The sequence below is a fragment of the Cupressus sempervirens genome, chromosome 11 (assembly GCF_028749045.1).
Source record: "Cupressus sempervirens isolate cs-2001-9-10 chromosome 11, ASM2874904v1, whole genome shotgun sequence".
Classification (NCBI taxonomy): domain Eukaryota; kingdom Viridiplantae; phylum Streptophyta; class Pinopsida; order Cupressales; family Cupressaceae; genus Cupressus; species Cupressus sempervirens.
This window is the reverse complement of record NC_143128.1, coordinates 407529293-407553209: the sequence shown is the minus strand read 5'-3', so window position 1 is coordinate 407553209 and position 23917 is coordinate 407529293. Positions and strand designations below refer to the sequence as shown.

At 35.2% G+C, this 23917-nt stretch overlaps 1 pseudogene; it reads right to left on the bottom strand.

Annotated features, from left to right (window-relative positions):
- Nucleotides 1-23240, bottom strand: part of LOC149529901 (citrate synthase, mitochondrial pseudogene) — a 101481-nt pseudogene extending 78241 nt beyond the window's left edge.
- Between the last annotated feature and the right edge of the window lie 677 nt (nucleotides 23241-23917).

The window sequence follows — 23917 nt, the reverse complement described above, 5'->3', positions numbered from 1 at the left end:
TTTATCATGCTTGGAAATAGGAACAATATTGGATATCCATTCAGCATAATCAATTGCACGGATGAAACTAGCCTTTAGAAGTTTCTCCAATTTGCTTTGACTAGAAATGCAACATGAGGATGCATTTTTTGAAGCTCTTGTTTAACTAGTTTGATGCCTAGTGCTATGGACAAGTGATGCATGATAAGATTAGGATCCAATCCTGGCATGTTAGAATATGTCTAGGAAAAATTTATTTTCTTTTCCTTGAAAAAGGAAATGAATTGTTCCTTCTCTTCAGGTGACAATGACTGAGCTAGATGTACCACATGAGGATGTTCTTCTATGCCTAAGTTAATTGGCTGCATCGAATCTATTAACACCGAAGATCTCTCCTAAAAGTGACTGGGAAGGACATCAAATATCTCATCCGCAGGCACCTCAGAGAGGTTTTCACCCTTGGATACATATTTTGTTTTTACTTTTTTGGGATCCGACACTGCCACAATGTGGTTTTCACCATCGGACCTCTTGCATTTTTTTCTTTTAATTATGTGATTGAGATATTTGATGTCAACCTCAGTCATGTTGATACTCTTCTCATTGGTGGAAGACATTATAGGTTCAATAGCATTTAGGTAACAGGCAAGAGCATAGTCATTCTAGAATGTAGGGACTTCGTTAGATGCATTGGGGTTCCAGTGTATAAGCTCGAGATGTGCGAGTGAGAGAGTACTGGCTGGTTCAATGGCATTCACATTATAGTCATTAAGTGTGTGGACCAGCAATTTGAGACCTATGACGACCTCATCCATAGGTGTATTCAAATGCCTCAGAGTACGAACATTAGTAATTGACGAATCTAGGACACTAGTTGGATCAGACCCCCGTGACCTAACCCTAGATGTTTCACTCACTTTGATTTGATTTTCATAGACATGTGCTTGGTCAATGTCTTTATCAGTAGTCACTTCTGAAAGATTGTCAAACTCATATTCATGAGAATCGGTGCTACATGGTGAGAGAATATAGAACTCCCCAACAGTGATAGGGACATAATCTCCTTTAGCCTCTGGATTCTTACACAAATACTCAATACGGCATGACTGACTAGATTCTCCCTTTTCTGAATGATATTTGAGTTGCTCAGTATTGTCCTCAGAAGAATCACTAGTATCATCCATAGTTCTAATATGTGGCACAAAGTCATCTAGCTCAGCAAAGAATTTAGTGAGACCATAAGGAATAGGATGAGGCTAGGAATCCTCATCATCAGATTCTTCTTCTCGAGTACTTGACTCAAATTGTGACTCATTTTTAGATGAACTTTCAGGTACGGGTATGAATTTATTGGATCCCAAATGGAAAGGGACCTTCTTAAACCCTAGGCCAGTTGTGTCATTGTTTCTTCAAGCTGTTTCTTTAATAAGATCTATTAGACAATTGTTATTGCACCCAATAAGGCCAGTTCCCTTGTAACCAAAATGCTTCATAAGCTTAAGACCACGTCCATATTTCTTAGGATTGATTTCTCAAGCTTGTTTTGTTAGGTCCATTGGAGCTTCTTCTTTGTAAAGCCATGCAGTAATGGCTCTATTTTCACTTTTGTCTTCTAAGAGAATTGTAGCCTTGACAAAAGAGCCATTAAACTTGGTTTGAGTTGTCAGCACGAATGGCTTCTTTGCTTCTAAGGGCCTCTCATAATGTCAAGGGGACTCTGGAATAGATGTTAATGAAATCATTGGTTCCATGTGGTACTCTCCCATACCAGTTTCTTTCAATTTAAATGACTACTCAATTTGTTTTAGCTTATTGTTGTGACAATCAGTAGATTCAAGGTTAGCAAGGATGAAAGAATTAGCAGCTTTGAGCATAATGCAAGTGTAGCTAGTAGTGGCAGGAATAGTAACTTTAGAGCCATGAAATGGGAATTTAATACATTGGTGGTATGTGGATGGCACAGTGTACATCTCATGTATCCATGGTTATCCCAACAAAATGTTGTAGGCTAAGGGAATGTCAAGCACCTGATAGGTGACATCCCTTTCGATAGGACCAGCGCGAATTGGTAAAGTCACAAGACCTAGTGACTTTTGTTCTACTTCATCATATGCTTTAATAGTGATCTTTTGTTGAGGATCAACAGATTCCTCAGAATAATCCAATTGTCTAAGCAGAGTAGCAAAAACAATATTTAGGCTAGCGCCATTATCAATGAGTACCCAATGAACATGTGTCTGGTGGATCATAACCTCAATGTGTAGAGGTTGATTGTGTGGGTGATTCAGTGAGTTGTCATCCTCCTCGAAGAAGGTCATAAGATGAGGTGAGGTCAGGTGACCTACCATGGATTGAAATTGCTCAAGATCAAGATCTTGAGGAACGTTTGCCTCAGTGAGGGCTTTGTCCAAAATTTTCCTGTGAGTTGGCGAGATTTTAAGCAGCTCAAATATGGAAATGTGAGCATTAGTTCATTTCAACTAATCTAGAACACTATAACTAGTTGCAGTCAAGTTTGTCGTGTGTTTTGCACCTTTACCAAATGGACCAGCAAGGGCTTTGTCCTTGTGTTGTTCAAGATTTGAAATAGGAGGTGCAGGGCCTTTGAGCACCAACTTCGCATGAGAGTGAGTAATAGTGTTAGAACAATGTTGCAAAGATGCATTATCCATGTTATTGGAAGTAGGGCCTCTCAAGACAAATGGTATCTTGGGTTTGTCGTTATCTTGCTTCCCCTTTATGGTAATAATGTCACAGTATTTAGAATCTATAGGTTCAACCATGTGAATGACATTGTCATCATTGGAATATGTATAGTTGACCTTATTGTAGGGTTCTAGTTTCGAAGTCTCTCCTTTTTCATAAGCTAGGAAAGGCTCTTTGAATGCCTTGTGGTTCGATTTTTTGTTATGTCCATCTACCACAAGTTCACCAGCATCAATCATGTCCTGGAATTTATGATGCAAGTTTATACAGTTGCTGGTTTTGTATACCTTGTTTTGGTGATACTCACAAAATGAGGTCTCATTCCACCATGGTGGACATGGTTGTGGATCATAGGGACGAGGGTTATCCATTGGTGAGATAAGCTTGTGTCATAGCAATGTTTTGTAAACCATATCCAAAGGTTCTCCCAAAGGCGTATACTCTCACTTGGGTTGTGTTGCCCATGAGTTTCTTGGTTTGTTTCTAGACATCTTATTGTTAGGAGGAGGTTTCTCAGCATTTTTGGCCATTTTGAGGCAATCTATGAGATTAAATACTTCTTTATCAGGTTTGGGTGTGACATTATCAACAACCCCATCATGTACAATTTCTCAGTTCTTGTTGATTTGTTTGGTTTTATCCCTATTGGAAGTGGAACCTTGTTTTGTATCTTTCTAAAGAGTGAGCTCACCTTTCTTGACCATAAATTCTTCAATACAGATAGCCTGTGTAATCATGTCTTTAAAGGTATGTGGACCTTGTAGTTGGACTCTATACTCAAAATCAGGTAAGAGGTTATCAGTGAAAATGTCAAGCTTCTCCATTTCTAGAATTTTATGGGAATACTTAGTGTATAGTTGTCTCCACTGTTGGAGGAAAGTGAGAAAAGGCTCACCAACCTTCTATTTAAGGTTGCATAGATCTTGAATATTTACAAGATTTTGAATGTTATGAGAATATTGCTGAACAAATAAATTAGCAATTTCATCAAACATCTTGATACATGGAGGTAAATGTGAGAACCACTCCAAAGCCTAACCACCTAGGCTTCTAGGGAATAAATGCATGAGGTACATTTGATTGTGTATAAACTCCATAGACAAAGCACCAAAATCCCACAAGTGATCTTGGGGATTAGTAGTACCAAATTACTTGTCATATCTGGGTAGTTCTACACCTCATGGGAAAGGTGGCATGTTTATACTTTTGTCAAATGGGAATGAACAAAGAGTGTCCAATGTGTATGTCTTTGTGGGTTTCTCCTTCTCATGCATCATCTGAGCCAATTGGTCTTGCATAATTTTTTGTTGTTTTTGGAGTTTAGTAGTCTCAATTTATTCTTCATGTGTGATAATGGTCTCTGCATTAAAATTTGTAGGCAATTTAGCTCCCTCTTGGGCAAGTTTGAGAAAGTACTTTTCTTTCTCTTCATTGAGTAAGATTCCCATAACCTTCTGAAAGTTTTTGTCTCTTCAACATTTTGCTATATGTTTAGGAAGGATTTCCACCTCTTCCTATTCCTCATTAGTGTCATATTCTTTCTCTTTCTCTTTGTCATCCCTAGGTGGTTCTTGATATCGACTATGACTACCTATTTAGGTTCACGATTAGTCATTATAGGAATGTGTTTAGTTTTTGTATGTTGCATTTCAAAAGGGTCCATGGAGAAAGGATCATACATAGTATTTGGGAATGCAGGACCTCTACCTATCTCAGTATCCTCTTGGTAAAAAGGATTCCTAATTTGTTGCAAATTGGAAAATGTTCATTGAATTTGAGATGTTCTGGTAGGTGAGGAAGACCATGAAGATGCCTCACTAGCCAAACTGGATACAGATTGCGTAATGAAAGGTAAGCAACCTCTGTTGCAATTACAACCCCTAGCACAACCACGTCTAAGGTTATCAAGATAAAACATATTCCCACTTTTGGTTGTGACAATCATAGGCAAGGACAAGAAGCTAGAACCTAAATAAGGACTACACTAAGATTGAGTCTCAAAAAGGACAAGATAATAGCAAGAATGTTGTTCACTAAGGCACAAATAGTTTGATTTAAAGGCTAGAATAGCCAAAGATTATGACCACTATGACACAAAGTAGGATAAGCATTAAGACAAAGACCAAAAAAATACTAATGAGACGAGACTAGTCAAGGCGTAAGACACAAGCCTTCAACTAAGAAAAGTGTCACTATTTTAGGACTGTTTGCAAACAGAGAGCAATAAATGGATGCAAAAAAAAGATTGCGTGCAGGCCACAGATAGCTAAAAAAAATCCAAATTGGTAATGCTGATAAAAAGTCTTGCACAAAAAACTTTTATGAGTCACGTGAAGAAGTTTTACAGGCCATGCAAAGAATTTTCTATCTCATGCGAAAGTTAGTGACAGTAATTTAATTTCACATGAAGAAGTTGGCAGGATCGCGTGAAGATGCACAACAACAATTTAATTTCGCTCGAGAATAAATTGATTTTGCATGAGTAGAATATAATTTTATGCGAGACCAAAATGATTTCGCACAAAAAGGCAGACCAATTTTACAACAACGACTGATTTTGACAATTTTTTTTTATCATTTCAGTAACCAGGCAGATAAACAAGCACATAGAATAGCAAGCAAGTGATTTCAAGCACATCTAAAAACAATGAGCAAGGGCAAAAGAAACCTTTTGCATGAAAAATCAAGTGACTTAGTTTTGTGCTAATCCCTAGGAGAGCTATTTGTGTATGTTTTCAAAAGGTTTTTTGCAATCACACATACATCCCTAGAAAATAAAAGTTGGCCTCTCTAAGGTTTTTAGTAATGGCTTGACTCTACAACTTTTATGACTCACAGGAGTGACCTCTAATCCCGATGCACTGAGGTTTTGACACAATTCGAGAACTTAATCTTCAAGAGCTGCTAGGGAGATATGACAACCCACAATGAACCACACTCATGGAGATTTCTTCCACAAGGACATTTATATAGCAGTTGTCACTACAATGGCAAAAATTTCTATTACCGCTTGAGGTTCCATCATCACAGTTTTCCCTATAGAGGGATTGTCTACTACGGTTAATCCTCTCTAAAGGTGACTGACTCACAATAGTATACCACAAGGGGACTTAGGTTCCAAATTCAAGGTTTTGACACCTTTTCACCTTTAGCCCAATCAAAGTAGATAGATTAATCTGACACGCTAAACCAAGATTATCTCTTAAAGATCTATGATATCATCTCCCAGTGATCTATCAACCTCTTCGGAAAAAAGATGCCTTAATCAACAAGTTGAAGATTCATCTATCTGTGAGATGCTCGAAGTATCCTCCCCACCTACAAGGAATCTGTCTTAGAGAGGAGTTTCACTAGGAACCCACTCCCTCAAGATCCATGAATAGCATTCATGGGGGCTTAATTACTATATGTGTACAGATGTCAATTTTTGAAAGCAAATCTATCTAAAAGAAATCAAAAAGCACAAGGTGGTTCACTTAACACTTTAACTAATGTGAGGTGAGTCCAAAGATGTGGAACATTTAACCCCTCACACAAGCTAACACAAGTCCACAACTTAGAAACTAGTGAGTTCTAGAAAGCACAAAAGGGTTTCCTGTGGAACCTTTAACGCTTCTGTCTTGTAGACCCCTCCCCTTTAATGTGGTGTTGATCTTGCAACCACAGGGTGGAACGAGGGGCCGACAGATTAGTGAGTCCAATAACCCAAAATAGCTATCTAAATCTATCACTAGTACCTAAGCCTGCTAAAGGAATACTAATGGAGATCACACCCTAGTATCAAATTATGCATGTGTTGTAAAGTGAAAATACGGAAGGAAACACACACAAGCTTGACACGAGAGATGTTTGTTTTAGATCCAAATGAAGTGTTATTAGCTGGTGATCCTTGCAATGCGCTTAGTAGATTTTACCTATTTTTAGCAACTTTATCACGATTTTCCAATTATCCTGCAAACTGCTACTATGCTATTCCAAAAAAAATTAAAAAATATAGAAAAACTAGAAACCGTGAATAGTCAGCAGAAAAACCAGAAAACACAAAAATCAATGCAAAAAAATTGCCTCTGTCAGCAAAGTTTCATGCAAAATTCTTGACAGTCCACGTGAAGAAGTTTTACGGATCACTCAAAATTATACTCTGCCCGTGCGAAAAAATAGGTTTTGGGCAAAGTTTTGCGCACCAAGGAACCTTCTCGTGCAATGCAAAAAGAATCTTCGCGCAAAAATGAACAGTCTCATGCAAAGATTCTTGAATTTGTACGAAATAGTATAGAAAAAGAACAAAAAAATATAGAAAGAGGCTAGGAAAAATTGATTTTTGAGCCCCACAGTGGGCGCTAGAAATGCATGCGTGAATATGTGGCCTTTGCTAACACACACACTTCAACATGGTCATCGTATGTGGATTCATCCCGAAATGAACATTGGATTGTTCATCCAAAAATCAGTTAGCAAAGCGACCTGTTGCCTTCTATCTAAAGGGAATTGCTTGTCAGATATCCTCAAATTCGAGGTGTTTAAGCAACCAGACCCTGTAAGAATGAAAGATTTGAAAGAAAATGTGACTAATCTATATGAGAATGTAGATTAAACTAGAATGGAGTATGCACATTTAATTTGAGAACATGTAAAAGAAATTATACTAAATGTATGCATATTAAATCTATATGAGAATTAAACTAGAAAATGAATATGAAAGTAGGAAGCTCAAATGAATGCACAATCCAACAAAAATTCAATATAAATTCTCATTCAACCTCTCCTAAAATGAAGAGATGAGGGTCTCTTAAATAGACTTTCCTGGAATCCATCAATGGTTGAGATCGATTTCAATCAACGGTTAGGATTAAAGGTGAAGTTCAATCATAAAGGGAGATTCCCAAGTTAAAGGGAGTTGGCAAATTTAAATTGAGTAAAATAAAGAGTTAACTGATTCAATTTGAGTAGAAAAAGGAATTAACTGATTTAACTCATTTTTGATCAATAGTGAACTAAAAATTTCCCTTTTTGAACTGAAGAGAGATTTTGGTGAAATATTTAATTTAATAAAATGACATATGCTCTCATAATTACCTTTTCTATTTAATTAAATAATCTTTTAATTAATTTAGAGGCACTTTTCTTATTTAATTAAATAACTTCATTTAATTAATTAGGAATGATTTCCCATTTAATCAAATAATTTTGTTTAATTAATTAAAATAGGCACATTTATTAAATTAAATAAATTTAATTTCGTCATACATTAGCCTTTAGGATATAATTTAATTTAATTAGTGTATAAATACTTAGTAATTAAATTAAATATTAATCAATAGGTTTAATGTGACTAACATGAGTACGTGCTATAGGAATTAAATAAGAAATATGATGAATGCAGATTAGGGTCTTCTGCATCTGACAATTAAGTCAAGTAGAGAATAGCAGAATGAGAATTGCTTATTAGAATAGGTCTTTAGGATTGGTTAAAAATAGACTAGAATTGGTATCATGGCAATGAGCCAATTTTGGGGTATTACAGAGATTAGTTAGGGGTCAATGATTATCAAGAATGATAACTGATGACCAAATTAGCCATGAAAAGAAATTTGAGTTTGAGAAAGAAATAGATAAAGAAAATTAGAAGAAAATGATAGTATCTCAAGTTGACATTGGTCAAGGTGTAGTGACAGATGTTTGGTTCCAAGATATTGTCTACTACCTTTTACAAAATTAATGCACCAATTGGATGAATAGTTCACAATGTAGGGGACTTAAAATGAAGTGTGAGTCCTATATGTTGCAAGACAAAAAGTTGTAGAAAAGGAACTATGAAGGGATCTACTTAAAATTATTAGGACATGAAGATGCAAAGGAAGTCCTAGAAAAATTTCATGAAAAGTATGGTATAGGGCATGATTCAATAGAAGCATCTACTCATATGATTTTAAGATCAGGTTATTTTTGGCCCACGATATTCAAGGACACTTTTGAGCATGTTTGTTCTTGCTATGTTTTCCAAGCTAGTGCTAATAGAGAAAGTTAGCCGATAATACCACTGCAACCCATATATGAGGTACGCCCTTTCACAAAGTGGGGGTTGGATTTCATTGGTCTAGTCAATCCACTATCATCTACTAGACACACCTATATTGTTACAGCCATTGATTATTGTATGAGATGGACAAAAGGAAAAAACTTTTAGAAATTTCACTACTAAGGTAGTAATGGACTTCTTGAAGGAACACATTGTTACTAGATTTGGGATGCCATTCACTTTAGTGTGTGATAATGGATCAGCTTTTGCATCAGCATTTTTAACTCAGTGGGCATTCAAAAATTAGGTTATTATTAAGTTCTCTTCAAATTATTATCCATAAGGGAATAGTATGGTAGAATCTACAAACAAGAACTTGATCATAGTAATAAGACATTTGTTAAAGGAGAATCCTAAAGATTGGCATACACAACTCAAATATGCTTTATGGATAGATTGAATGAGGGTCAAGAATGCTTTGGGGACTTCTCCATATTTTCTTGTTTATAGGTAAGAACTAGTATTCTTGTTCAACCTTAGGATTCTTATTTTGAAATTCATGAGCGGATATGTTGAAGATGTTGAGAAAGTACAAATCAGATTGATGAATGTTTTAGAAATAGATGAGAAATAGACAGTTACATTAGAACACATGTCTAAACATCAAGGTGTTGTAAAGAGATGGTTCGACACGAGAGCCACAAAAAAGTCCTTTAGGATTTATGACCTTGTTTTGCTTTGGGATAAGGTGAAAGAAAAGCTAGGTAGCCAACCAAGTTTCAACACTTGTGGATCAATCCTTACAAATAGTGGAAATTACTAGAGAAAATACTTTTAGGCTCAATTCCTTAAAGGGGGAATTAGTTCCATTGCCAATCAATGGGCAATTTCTGAAACATTATTTTGAAGCCTAAGAGATGCAAAAAAAAATTAAAAAATTTGTTTGATTTGATTTCTGCAAGTTTTTTTCTTTCTAGTTGTGTTTTAGCTTTCAGTCACATGTTTTCTTTCAAAGTTGTGTCACTTTAGGGGGGTAAGGTGCACTCTAGATTTTATCTTGACATTTCTTACTAACTACTCTTTTGGTCCCAATTTTAGGAAGAGGTATTCCTTAGTCAAAACATCTAGACAATTGTGTGTCTTATACCAACTGAGGAACAAATGGTACTTGCAATAATAGAGGGACTTTTAATCTTGAATTTAGACCAACAAGTTCTAAACACTTTGTGAATTTGAAAAAAATTGATTGTCTTAGGTGCTGTCAAATTAAGGTTGAAGATAGCAAGGGATGATCCAAACCCCAATTGGTTCAAATAGAAGGGATCTTCGTGAAGGATTGCTAATACCATTTTTGGCATGAGAGTTTCTAAAAATTTTAAAAGAGGAAGGCAAGGGATGTTAACAAAGGCTAGAATCCAAGAAATGACACCAATGTCCTAGCTACACAGTTTAAGTGTAGTTAGGATATAGAAGAAAAAAAGAAAAAAAAAGAAAAGAAGATAAAAAGGAAAGAATGGCGTTAAGACTAAAGGATTCTAAAAGATCTAAAAGGTTAATCTGATAAATAAATACAAATGAAAACATTGCTTCATCCAAAAATCAAATGGTGACATTATCAACTACATCGAACAATCACCTAAGGGATTACTGAGAAATTAAAAAAGGAAAGTGACATCTCGCTAAGAGCCCTCAAATTAATTCTCTCATCTAGTCAAAAAAATGATTGATAAACAACCTTCATGGAGATTCCTAATGAATGAGCCAAGAAGGGTGGAAGATTGTTTCTAAGTTGTCAAAAAACTTTGATAGAATACATCCTAAGATATCAAGGGAAATGAATATACTAATCACACACTGAGCTTGGAGGTTTTAGATCTTGAAATTTTGATTGTGAAATCATTTGAAATACTCTCAGGATGTCTAGGATTTAGTTGGTGTTTGACCCACGTTGAAGGAATGTTTGTTGATCAATAAATGCCTTTCTCATTTCTTGCTTTTTTTGGAGCTATTTGTTGTGGTTACATAATGCACACCCCATTTCAGTCAGAAATGGGGACTCCTTACTTTTCTGGGTCTTTTTTTGAGGTCCTAGTCTAGGGTCTCAAAGTAATTTTAAGGTCTTACCTAGCCCCCTTAGTTCATATCCCAAGTCCTAACTAGGAAAATAAGTTATCAAAGATCAAGTTGGAGTAGAAACAAGTCAATTTTATAAAAATAAAAAGTGCATACCAGCGCACCTTATAAGGTACACCAATGTGCCATGTGGAGGGTAAAAGAAAGTTTCCATGCATAGATGTATAGTTGCACACCTGTGCATCTGTGTAGCACCCCAAGGGTGAGGTTATATAAGCCACTTCCCCCTCCCTTCCCTCATTTTGCACTTGATTCTCTCCACAAAACCCTACACTCTACATCCACTATTGTGCACCTCTTCATTTCCACCACTTCACAATGATCGAGGTATGGTATCCTCCCCAGTCACCTAAAGAAAATATGCCATATAACATGGTGCACACCAATGCACCTAACTTGGTGTGCTAGTATGAACTAAATCCATCAAGTGCTAACATTAAAACAAAATCTCGTAGGGGTGCCAAGTAGTGCACCCAATTTGGTGTGCTAGTCCGCAACCCCATCATGCAAAACTTATGCAAAAGGAATATGAAACTAAGTGTGCACTAGTGCACCTAACATGTTGTGTTGGTGTGCACTGAAGTATAATTAAACAAATCCAAAGATTAAAAAGGGAACAGGTGCACACTAGGCACACCTAACTTGGTGCACTACTATGCATCCTAAAATCCTAAAACTTTACAAAATAAAACCTCATTAAGTGTGCACTAGTGCACTTGGTGCATTTAATTTTTCTTTAAGAAGTTAAAATGGGTGTTCTTGTGTTTTCAAATAAATTTCATTTTGTAAAATTATGGATCAATAAGGACTAATGGATGTTTTCCCCTTTTGTGTAGATATAATGGCATCTTCATCAGGCAAGAAAATGGCACCAAAACCCATTGTGTTCAAATTCCAAGCCATTCCATTGAAATCAAGATTCGAAGATGACTACTTTGAGATTAAGGATACATATTTGAGACACACTAATTTGGTGGATTTCCTAAGGATTTGCAACAAACCCACTAAGAGGTTGGCTATAGTTTCCACATTAATTTGATTAGGGCTAGTAAGTGTAGCTTCACACTTGATATCAGTGCAATACTTGGAGCCCATAATGACACTTGCACAACATTTTGTTCTAGAGGAAAGGGTGGTGGAGAGTGTGATTGGAGAAGTTGTCCTGGACCTCCCACACAACAACATTGAGAGAGTTTTCCATCTCCCTAGGCCAGATCTATTTATTAGGTTGACTTATGAATTAGTAGAAAGGTGGTACAAAGAGCACTTGAAAGAGGCTTCTAAGATCATCCCTTCCTCTTATTTGGTAGAGAAGACTCCTTTGGGGAAGGTAATTGGTAAGGTGGATATGAAAAGGGGATACATGAAAGAAGATATTGGATACTCAATCATACTTTTGAGTAGAGTGATGGGTCTGCCTATAGCTGGACACCTGAATGTCTTTATGATAAATTTTATCGAGACTATCAAGATGAAAAAGATGCCACTTGACTTGGCGACTACATTAAGTGAAAATTTATGTGAGCAATTGCGAGCAGTAAGGGAGAAAAGGAAGTTCTATATTACTTCATATTTGGTCTATCTGTTAGTTGCAAGGGTTATAGACTATATAGGATTTAGAATCCAAATGCTTGGCCATATATCATCTATCCCCAATTGGTAAGGAAGAAGCTCTTGAGTAAAAGAAAGGAATACATAATTGTGAATGATGCATTCATATTTTCTATTATTTGATTCATAGAGGGAGATTATGCAAAAATATTATCTGATGATGCAATGGTGTAGATAATAGTGCTTGGGGCTTATTATATTTAGTTCAAAACATTTACATATCTTAGAGTAGCTAGTGCCACTGTCAACCCAAAGAAGCTCCCAAGATATCCTAGTGACGGACTTTTTCTATTGGAAATGTCTCGACAAATTGAGTTGGCATATGACATGTGAGGAAATAACATAGACCATGTTGGACATGGCCTTTGATCATAGGGCCTTATCAAGTAAAGAGGAAGTAGGGTATTCCTTCTTTTGAATGGGAATGAGATCAATATCCCCTAGAGGAGTATAATTCCCCAAGGCCATGCTTTGACAATATTGAGAGAGTCCAAAGTCTAGCAGGCATGGAATTTTAGCATGAAGAAGCCATCAAAGACCACTGGATGAATGCAACAAATGACTATGATGTCTGTATGAGGGATTATTGTAGGATGACTTTGTATTTGGTAGAAAAGGCTCTAAAGATTTAGATTCCTTTGTAGATATTGCAACAAGACTCAGGGTAGTTGCTTGGCCCTCTATTCAGTGCTTATAAAATTAGAGAAAGGCCCATAATGAATGGTAAGGTTGATATGGAGGAGAATGATGATATTAATCATTAGAAAAGGCACCTTATCAAGTTGATACAATATTGGATCAGGAAACCATTTAAACTTGATCCAATACTTGACATAGTAATCTTCCATGCGCAAGCCTACTAAGCCAAAGGTAGAGAGAAGAAGGTCACTATTCCTACCTTTGTAGCCGAGTCACCAATAAGGCCAAAAATAGTATACCAACTTGATTGACTAGTTGGATACTATCACCCTTCAGAGAAGAAAGGAAAGGGTAAAAGAATGAGGAGCTCTCCTCAAAGAGCCAAATTGGTTGAGGGTGAAATCCCAACATCTCCATAATAGAAAAAAGAAAACATGCAAGGGCCAAAAGATACTAAAGCTTCTAAAGTCTAGATAGACCCTCAATTACTACCAGCTACACCCAACCAAGTAGAAGTAGAGGGTGAAATCTAAGAAGTCTCTCCTCCTTCACAAGTAGAACAAGAATCCCCTTCAACCTTTAAGAAATGAAAAAAGATCAAGACTCCCATTAAGAAAAGGTAAAGGGTGATCAGAAGGATGGTTCCTTTCCCATCTGTCCCAGAACCCATTCTTGAAGAGGGAGAAGAAGAAGAGGAAGATGAGGAGGAGGATGTGCCATTACAAAGAATAAAATGGCTAGCAAGAGTCATAAAGTAGGAAAGGAGGAGAAGTTCCACTGTGACACTACCATTAGCCCTAGAAGAACCTTTGGAAATAGCCACTTTAGTGGATGATGTATAACAATGGGTTGATGAGCATAATGTAAGGGGTGATGATGTATTCAAAATATCAGATTTCAACTTCATGCTTATAGGAATAGAGTTGATTGGGGAAAAGATTAGGGATACCCTAACGAATGAGCCTCAATAGGAAGACTGGACATAGATGCAATGAGAATTACATGATTTTGATCTTGCTCCACCATCCCTTTTACAAGTCATAGTGGTGGACAAAAACTTAGCTACTCCCTTACCTCCAAGTATTGAAGAAGAGTAGGTTCAAAAGGATCCTTCATAGGAGGAAGAGCTGCAACAAGAAATAATTGATGAAGTGTCTGAAGAGAGATGTAAGGTTGAATATCCTTAGCAAACCTCCCAAGACAATGATGTACAAACTATAAGCTCCGCTGAGATGGAAAGAATAGGAGGAGAGCCTTCAGAAAGAGAAAGAGCCCTAGAGAGGAGTGATAAGGGAAAAGAAGTGGTAGAAAAAACTTCTTCATCCTTGAGAGATGGGCCCTTGGTGGAATGCGTCTTGAGGTGGTTGCAAAAGGAAATGAAAAGAAGTAAAAAGCCATAGTTCACCACCAATAAAGAGGACATGTTTGAGTTGATAGAAGTTTTGATCGAACCTAAGTCCCCTACAAAAGAAGCATGATTGTTGGCCTTTATAAACACTAATTGGAATCAAGTTTATTTTCACAAGTGGCTATCCCTCCTTCTAATGTAGATTTAGAAGATCTAGGCCCACAGGACTATTAGATTAGAGAGGGTATGTTCAAGAAGCCCACATGGGATACTACCAGGTTGATGGTCACAATGGGGATAAAAGAGGTTTTTAGGACCTTAGAGCAAGAAGGGGTAGAACTCAAAACACTTCATAGGAAAAATGAAATCCTAAAAGGATATCTAGCTAAAGTTGTTGGTCCCTTGGATATAAAACATCCCCAAGAGACTCTTAAAATTGCACTAGAAAGAAGAGATGGGGGAGGTGTACAACTAGATCCATTTTTGAAAGCTTTTTAGTAGTGGCAAGAAAGTTTTGAGCAAAATAGTGTCTTAATCATCTGAGGAAATGTTAAGCTATTACATGCTATGCAGGAAAATGTAGACAAGATGGTAGCAATTTTGAAGCAAGATTACAACATTATGGATGAGGTACAAGCTTGGAGTAAGGATTTATAGGTATTACAAGCTATTAAAGGGCAGAGGTATAGGATTTTGGTAGATGTATATATAGTAGAGGAATTAGATTTAATTGATGATTGGATTGAGAATATAGCAGATACTAATAAAGTAGTTGAAACATTACACGCATAGATCCATTGGCTCAAGGACCAAGTTCAAGAGAAAGTTTTAGAGGCAGAGAAGCATTATAGTGATGTGCATCTCAAAATTTTTGAGGATGAAGAGAGGGAGAAATTAATGCCCATAGAGGTAGTGGTAGAGAAGTTCTGGAAGATTTTTGAAGAAGCTTCTAGTGATGAGGACATTTGGAAGGCATTCAGAACAGAAGAAGCCTTGCTAGAGTTGGATACAAAACTTGGGGATTTTGCTAATACCCATATTGAAGTAGAAAACTATAGAAAAAAGATCAAAGATAAGTATGATGAAATCTACTAGATGCAGCTAATATTACTAATATTATTGAGAAATTCAAGGTCAAACATCTGGATATTTCTCTAGTATGAAGGGCGACAAAACCCATAAGCCAAAATTTTAGTTTTAACACTCAGTAAAATTTTGAGATTTTGGACCTTTTGAGGTGTGCAAGTGAGCTGGTACACTTTTCCAGAGGTACACCTATAGTTAACTACTAGTTCCAAAAATAGAGCTTTCCATGTATTGAAAACACATTCTGACAATAGTTTAACTCTGATAGATGCCCAATGAAGGCTTTCTTATTCTTTTTCTCTCATAAATTCTTTGTTCTATGACATGTAAAGGCTCATGCATCCAATTAATGAATATAAAATGGATGGAGTCCTACTTAGCACCAGTTAGATTCTTAGTTTGTATATAATTAGTTTTCTTATTAATTTAAAAAGAATATTATTGCAAGAAGATATCTCTCACTCTCGACACAAATTGAGGAGACAATTTCTTATAAATACTCCATTGTAATATGTAATTGGGGCTACCATTATTTTGTAATAAAATTATGCTTTTGGTGCTCACACTTGGAGTGTAGTGATTCTTTCCTGAATGTGTCACTGTTTTATGAATTTATGTTCATAGAATTGTGATTGAGCCATAAGTTTATTGCTTTGTTTCTAGTTGTACGATCTCTTTTAGTTCTGCTGTTTGCTACGGTTTTAATGAATAATGTTATCGTATCTAGCTTTAGAAGAAATCATCAAATTATGTCTACATAACTCCTTGTCTCGCATGAGTGCACTTTTTGTGGCCTTGCGATTTGATGAAGAGTGAAATATCCTACGACTATTAAAGTTTCCCATTGATGATTGCATCAATGGAATTGAGGAAGCATTGCTCTTATTTTCATTGGTTACCCACTAATTTCTTTGAAAGCTTAACTTGAAGACATGTTGTTTTCATAGCTTATGTCCATTAGGATTTTATTTTCATGTTATTTGATTTAAAGTTTTGTTATTTTCTTTACTAATCCCTTGTTAGTTTAGGAATTCATATTAGTTGCATTGTTAGATTGCATTCATTGGAAAATATAAAAATACAAAAAATAGTTCTTTTGCGTGTTTTATTTTAAAGCAAAACACATATTCTACACCTCATCCAAAATCACAATGAACTAGAAAAGGCCTCCTCCTGAAAAAAAACATTTATCTTCAATTGAATGAATTCTAGTAGGTCACAAGATCACCCTCAACCTTGGAGTTGATTCACAAGATGGACTTTTCAAGAGAGAAGCTTGAAAGAATTCTTGGCATTTAGCATCGTGCATAATGAAAACTCAATAACAACCTTTCCCAAAGCTGATTCAATGGTGAAAAAGGATTAAAGAGGCACTCATGGCATAGGTGATGGTAATGTGGCAATTTGGAGGGGACATGGAGGTGATGGGATGGGGTGATTAATGGAAAAAAGGTAAGATGACAACTTTAATAGTTATGAATGTATTTGTTTTGCTCTCTTTTTTTCTTTGACTTTTTTCAAACAACCATATAAATGTGTGTGTATTTCATGGAGCGTAAAGGGAATTTTGGGGTTGGGATCCACTCATCCCTTTTAAAATTTCACTTTTAAATAGGTTTATTTTTAAGTGCCACAAAGGCATTGTTTTTGAGATTTGACTTAAAAGGGCATATATACCCAAGTAGGTATTATAAGCACATATTATAATGAATGTAGGAAATGGAAATTGGTATGAGAGGAATTTTTGGAAAAAAATGAAAGGAAAACTCCTAAGCATAAAGGGGTAACTTGGAGATTTTCATTTTTTTCATAGCATTGTTGATAGTTTTATTTCCAATAAGTTAGGGGGGTGATTAAAGGTAGATTACATGCATTCTAAATATGGGATTTGATCTATTGATTTATCATCTAGTTTAGTTGGTAAAATTTAGGTGTAACTATAGAATAATGTATCCATTTTCAAATTGAATAAAAAATAATAATTAAAGAATCTATGCATATTTCATTTTTATTTCTTCATGCAATGCCATGATTTTTATAATAATCAAATCTCTTTTTATTCAAGATTGAAATCCAAGATTAAAAGAGGATGAATTACGAAATGAACCAACTCTTGACACTATGCTACTTAAATGCATTTAGAAGCAAGAATTGAAGTGAAAACAATTTGAATCTTATCACAATACTATACACCTTGTTCATAAAATAATCTCTTTTCTTATTATTAAAAATGAAATCTACAACATTGAATGCATTTCAATAGATCACTATGGAGTTATGAATCCTTTCCTTCAACACACAAATAAAATGATACAACAAGGAAAGTATGACAATGGAGAAGCCTCAAACACAAGGTGACTTAAGAACATCATCAAGAAATACAATATTGCTCTATCCTAAATATGAAAATACACAAAAGACATACCATGGAGAGATTACCTCCAAACCTAGGACTCAAAGAGGCCACCCACCAAGCTAGAAGAAATAATAGCCTACCAAGTGACATTCAAATCTAATCCACAACACATAAAACAAAACATAAACACCCATCCAAGGTATCCACAAATGATTCCACCTTGAACCCATGAAAAGGGGTGAAGATGGAACTTCCATATAGGAGATGCCAATGAAGAAAATACAAAAACATGCCTCTTCCAAAGCTTAATTTCACATGAAACTTCCATACTCTTTTCTCCTTATCTCCACCCAAAACAAGATCAATATGCATTGGTAAGAAAGGGCACATACACCTTTCTTTTTTCCCTCTTCTCACCACGAGAAATGACTCTACACTTTTATGGAGTTGAAATAACTCCTTCCACCATACATGACCACTTATTCCCTATCCAAGGGTGAGTATGTCATCACTCCCTTCATAATACCCTAAAAAAAAAGTCAAGAAAATTAACATGAACAAGATTTAAAACAAAGCAAAAATCTCATCCCTCACATTATAATATCACAAAACATACAATGCGCATATGCAATAGAATTATAAGCACATACTAAGCTATTGAAAAATAAGAACATGCATCCATGGTAATGGAGATTACCAATGTTCACAATGTGTAATGGCAAAGAAGTTTGAGAAGAGCCCTTTTTACCTTGTTGCTTCCAATCCAACAACATAATTTATTTAAAGATAGAGAGTGGGTGAACACCCACTAACTTCTGCAAGGGCCTCTAAATAGGCCTCCAAATCTTACCCACCTACTAGAAATAAATTTAGAATTGAGCCTAATTTCTTTGGCCATTGACTTGTCCCCTATCATAAATGCAAGAGTGGGAAGGAATGTGGGCTTGGAAAAGGTCAAAAGTTCATTCAATTTTCACATGTGGTAAGTGGAATATTTAGAGAGTTTCCAAACCTAGTGGGAGGTTCCACTAGTGTTAAAAAGGTCCCCAACCCATACCCATAACACTTAGGCATATAGACTTCACTAAATTTTGCCCCTAGGACCACTTTTTGGCTTCTAGGAGTGACTAGAAATTATGAATTTAAATAAACTAATCAGAAAGACTTTACAAGTCATATCTAATTAAGGAGAATTTAATTAGGCTCATAATAAGTCAGTTAGGTTAAGGGTTACATTGTCAACCATACTAGACATTTTATTTACACATACACATGACAAGGGTCAATTGACACTATAAAAATTACAATACATAACATCTGATATGACACTAATTGCATAATGAAATAACCCAATACATCCATACATATTATGATCATGAATTAAATTACTTGACAATGAGGTTCAAATATCTTCATTAGATTCAACCTTGATTTTTTTTATAGTTTGCATGTAGGGTTGGTTATTGATTCTCCAATTAATTCCATGGTAACTTTCCTGCACACTCATTTTGAATATCAATAGTTTGATAAATTCACACACACATATAAATCAAATTTACATGCCCAAATTTTCAAAAAAATTATAAATCTCATTTTAATAAAATTTTTCCATTTCTACACATTGATCAAATATAACTAATTTTCATAATTGAATTAATCATTTAACATCTACAATATCATTTCTATAAACTTATCTGTTCTAAGTAGTATATGTAAAATACTTATGTAATTCAATACCACATGATGAAATCCATTGATTTCAATCTTATACTTTAAAAAAATATAATTCATCAAATCAATCAAAATATAATTCCAATCGATTTATTGTTATCAAAATGAACTACCTAAATGCATATAAACATAATCATCAATGTATCATATATAAAATATTAAGATAAGACACCACATAACACCAATAGTATAAATCTATGTTTAAGTAGTCAAATAATGTATCAAATTTCAAATCATTGAATATCAAATATGAACATATAAAATGATATCAATGTCAATTAAAACACCTAAACAATAACAATTCCCCATACTATCACCTTGTCATGCTCATACATCTATTCAATTCTCCTATAAAGGATTTAACATAGAAATTCATATTTAAATAAGTACATACAAGGAGGGATCTTACATCCTCCCCCTCTTTCCTTTGACTTACTCCTAGAAATCACACAAACTAAGACATTCATTCCATGCTAGACCTTGTTAAGACTTATTCCAAAAAATTTCTCCAATATAGAAGAATGATTTATATTTTACTTTTACACTCAAAGATGAAAACAAATTTAGCTAATTACCCTTACTAAATGTGAAGTTCAACCCATAATTCTGACATGGGTATGCTTCCCAAGTTCAAAAAATTCTTTAAGCATATAGGTCACACACACACACACACACACACACACACACACACACACACAACATTCTAAATTGGAATAAATATTCTTATAGAGCCTCTCATAATAATACCATAAGGTTTTCAAAATTTCTATATGATCACTCATCAGGGTAATAGTTGTACAAGAATCCCTCAAATAAGGTTTCTCTATAATGAAACTTGGATCTTTATCAAAGGTTAATCACTTTTACTTTAGAGTTTCCATTGTGTACTGGTTCCTTGGTAGGATACTAAACTATCCCATCACTACACATGCACATTTTACATCTAAAAGTGCATTAGGGTAACTCATAATCTTAGCTAGTTTTATGTTGGGGTGTAATTCATTACTCATAATAGTCAATATATATTTACTAATTCTATTATAGAAGTCTTGGGAGAGGGTGGGGCATGAATAGCTTTACTAAGAACCGCATACTCTAATGCTAAATCTCCACTTGATTGTTAGGAATCCCTTTGGTAGGCCTATCATATGACGCTTGTCCAACACAATTCACAAGAAGGTGACTCAAAATTTAAACTCAAAATAAAGTATGAAATATTCAATTAAAAGTGTAAAACAAAATAATTTAAGAATGGCCACAATAGTAAGCTTTTAATCAAGAAACAAAGGCATGTACTAGAGGCATAATAGAACCATAAAAAATAAATTTGGCTTAGCAACCCAACATCACATTGTTGGCAAGAAGGAAATAATGTTAAAATACAAAAATTAGAAATTAGAAAAATAAGGAAATAAATCCAATTACTTACAACATATATAGTATTGACATAATGCGGTCATACCATGGTCACTAAGGGAAAGGAGAAATATCAAGTCTTCCAAATACATTGTAAGGATCTTGCATTGAAATTATATGGTTTTCCTATAGACCATACTGTTAAAATTATGATTGATCCCACATCTTAACAACATAACTATCTTCATTGGCATCACGAAACAGTTAGGGTTTACTACACTAAGGGGTGTTTCTAGATTAACAACCCCATGATTTTGTGCAAATGTGAGGGTAACCATACAAATGCTTTTTCTACCCAATTCGATACAATTCTATATACATACATATCCTTGTCCTATATTACTTCATTGGTTACACAAATTTAAATATCATCAGAGAAAGTATTGAACATTGGTACTCTTAACAATAACCAATATTTTCATGCCCCTTAGCCATAAATGACTTGAAATTCATCTTTAGATTGTAGGTCTACATCTAGGTAGGAAATTTATTTTTATAAGTAAGATATTTGTCATTGATTACTATTTATTGATACTACTAGCTCCTCACCAAGGTAAAAGGCCATCATCACTTGCCTATTATACCTCGTGGCTTACAATCCTTCCATTACTTAACTCCAAAACTTGAATTTTCATCTCATGTTAGGTCAGTGATCTCATCATGACTTTACTTACTCTATACCATAGGGTTATAATTGATTCTATGAATATCCAATACTAAGGTCTAAAATAATACACTATATAGTTATACTTTTAGTACCACTCATACTTACACAATAAGATTGTTAGCATTAACACATGTACATAGCCCTAACTTAAAAGTCTAAGTTTTCTATCTTACTAGTTCAATGTTATATGTTACATACTACTCACCATTCAGTTACGTACTTACCATCATATTCAAATAGTTTTATTACCTAATTAGGGTTCTATTCCCTATAGTAGAACTAAGATACTCTTTTTCTTTGCGTGTTCATAATTAACTTACTTGTATAATAGCTTCTTAGATTTATTATCATATCATTCAAGGTTCTCAAAGGTTACTTGAAAATTTACATTGAGCTCTTGTTTTCTTTCTAAAGAATACCAAACCAATGCATTTTAGCATTGTAATAGGTTGGAAGTATCATCATAGTTTGATGATGTTGTATACTTTAATTAACATGTTATATTCCTATTCACTCACCATTTTAATTTTATCTACACATTATATTAACATAAGGAACAAAATTCACGGGGCTTCCTATGGTGGGCATAAAATTCACTAAGCAAACTAGTATTTCAAATGTAGCCTACAAAAAGTTTTCAAAAATGAAAGAAGAGGAGAAGCTTCTAGAAAAGAATGGTGATTTCTTTGATGTGAACAAGAAAAAGGATATCTAGAGGGATTTTCTCTGCTGCATCCATGAGTATTTCATACTTGATGGAAGAAATAAAAGAGTTCATAAATGTCATTTTGTTTTTTTAAATCATTTCAAATATAAAGATAGAATATCTTTCCCCTTCTTTTTGCGGTTTTCTTTACTTAATAGTTTAGAAGCCCATAAGAAAAAGGAATCTAGACCCATTCTTCATGAAGGTCTGATCCTTCTTATTGAGGGATACTATAAAAATAAGCACTTTGCCTCTACTCCCTCTAAGAACAAGAAGAAAGAGCCCATTAAGAGTAAGAAGGGTGACTCTATTAAAGGTAAAGAAAATGCCCTGAATTTGAAACCCTCTACCTCTCATGTTCTTGAGGATGAGGAGTCTGAGATTGATAATTCGAAAAGCTGTGAGAATTGGAAACCTGAGGATGAGGATGATACTGAAACTGGAGAGTTAAGTTTTAATTTGGATGGGTATCCGAATACTGAAGATAATAATGAAAAAGGAAAAGAGGAAAACAATAGTGAAGGTAATTTTGAACAGAGTAAATCTAATAATGAGGGTAACCAGGTTATTTCTAGTGGGGGTAATAAAGTGGAAGATAACACTATCGAGAATGCTATTGAGAAGAATAAGGAGGACCATACGGGTATTATTACTTCTCCTATTAAGGGGATAGAGGAAGAAAAAAGGAAGGACTCTGCTCATCCTGAGGACTATGTCGAGGGTCGAAAGGAGGATCAAACAAAAATGGAGGATATCAATCACAATGTCTGCTCCCCCCCACACAAGACTGCTAAAGATGATTGTGACGCTATGCAGAGGGATAGCATGCTTACCTTCCTGCATTCTGCTAAGGAGAAAGCCGACACCATTCTCAAAGTTGATTCCTGGATCTACAATATAATAATGGGTTTGAAGAAAAAGGTGGAAATTCTGCAACATAACCTGGATACTATCAATGCTAAACTTAGTCATATGGAAGGATAGATGGGAGACATCCCTAAAAAACTTAACAACTATGAGCAGAACCTCACAATGTTAATCAAGGAGAGTAGCACTAAGATGGAACAGGTCACCTTGAGTATTTGGGTAGCCGCTGCTAGCCTAGGCAAAAGGGCGAATGAAGATATCATTTCGGCTGAGGGTCCAAGCAAAAGAACAAGGCAGAGCTCGAGGAAGAGTGCTATGAAATTTGCTGCTACTATGGATGTTGTTTCCATTCAAGAGACTACTACAATTGGTAAGGAAGCAGCTAAATTGATCTTGGAGCTACAATAGTGGCACTGGGGTGGGTTCTCTGGTTTGGTGCCTATCTGGTTTTGGTCACTGGTTGGGGACTCTGGTCTTGGTTTTTGGTTTTTTATAGTTTAGACTATTTGTGGTTCCAGGTCCCTGTAAAACCTGGGTTAGTTTGTTTTTGGACTTTTCTAGTGGTTTTAGGTCCCTGTAAAACCTGATTTTGATACTGTTCTTCAGTTTGTTGCAGGTTTTTTCCTGGTTGGGTTGTCTTGCTTTATCTTTCT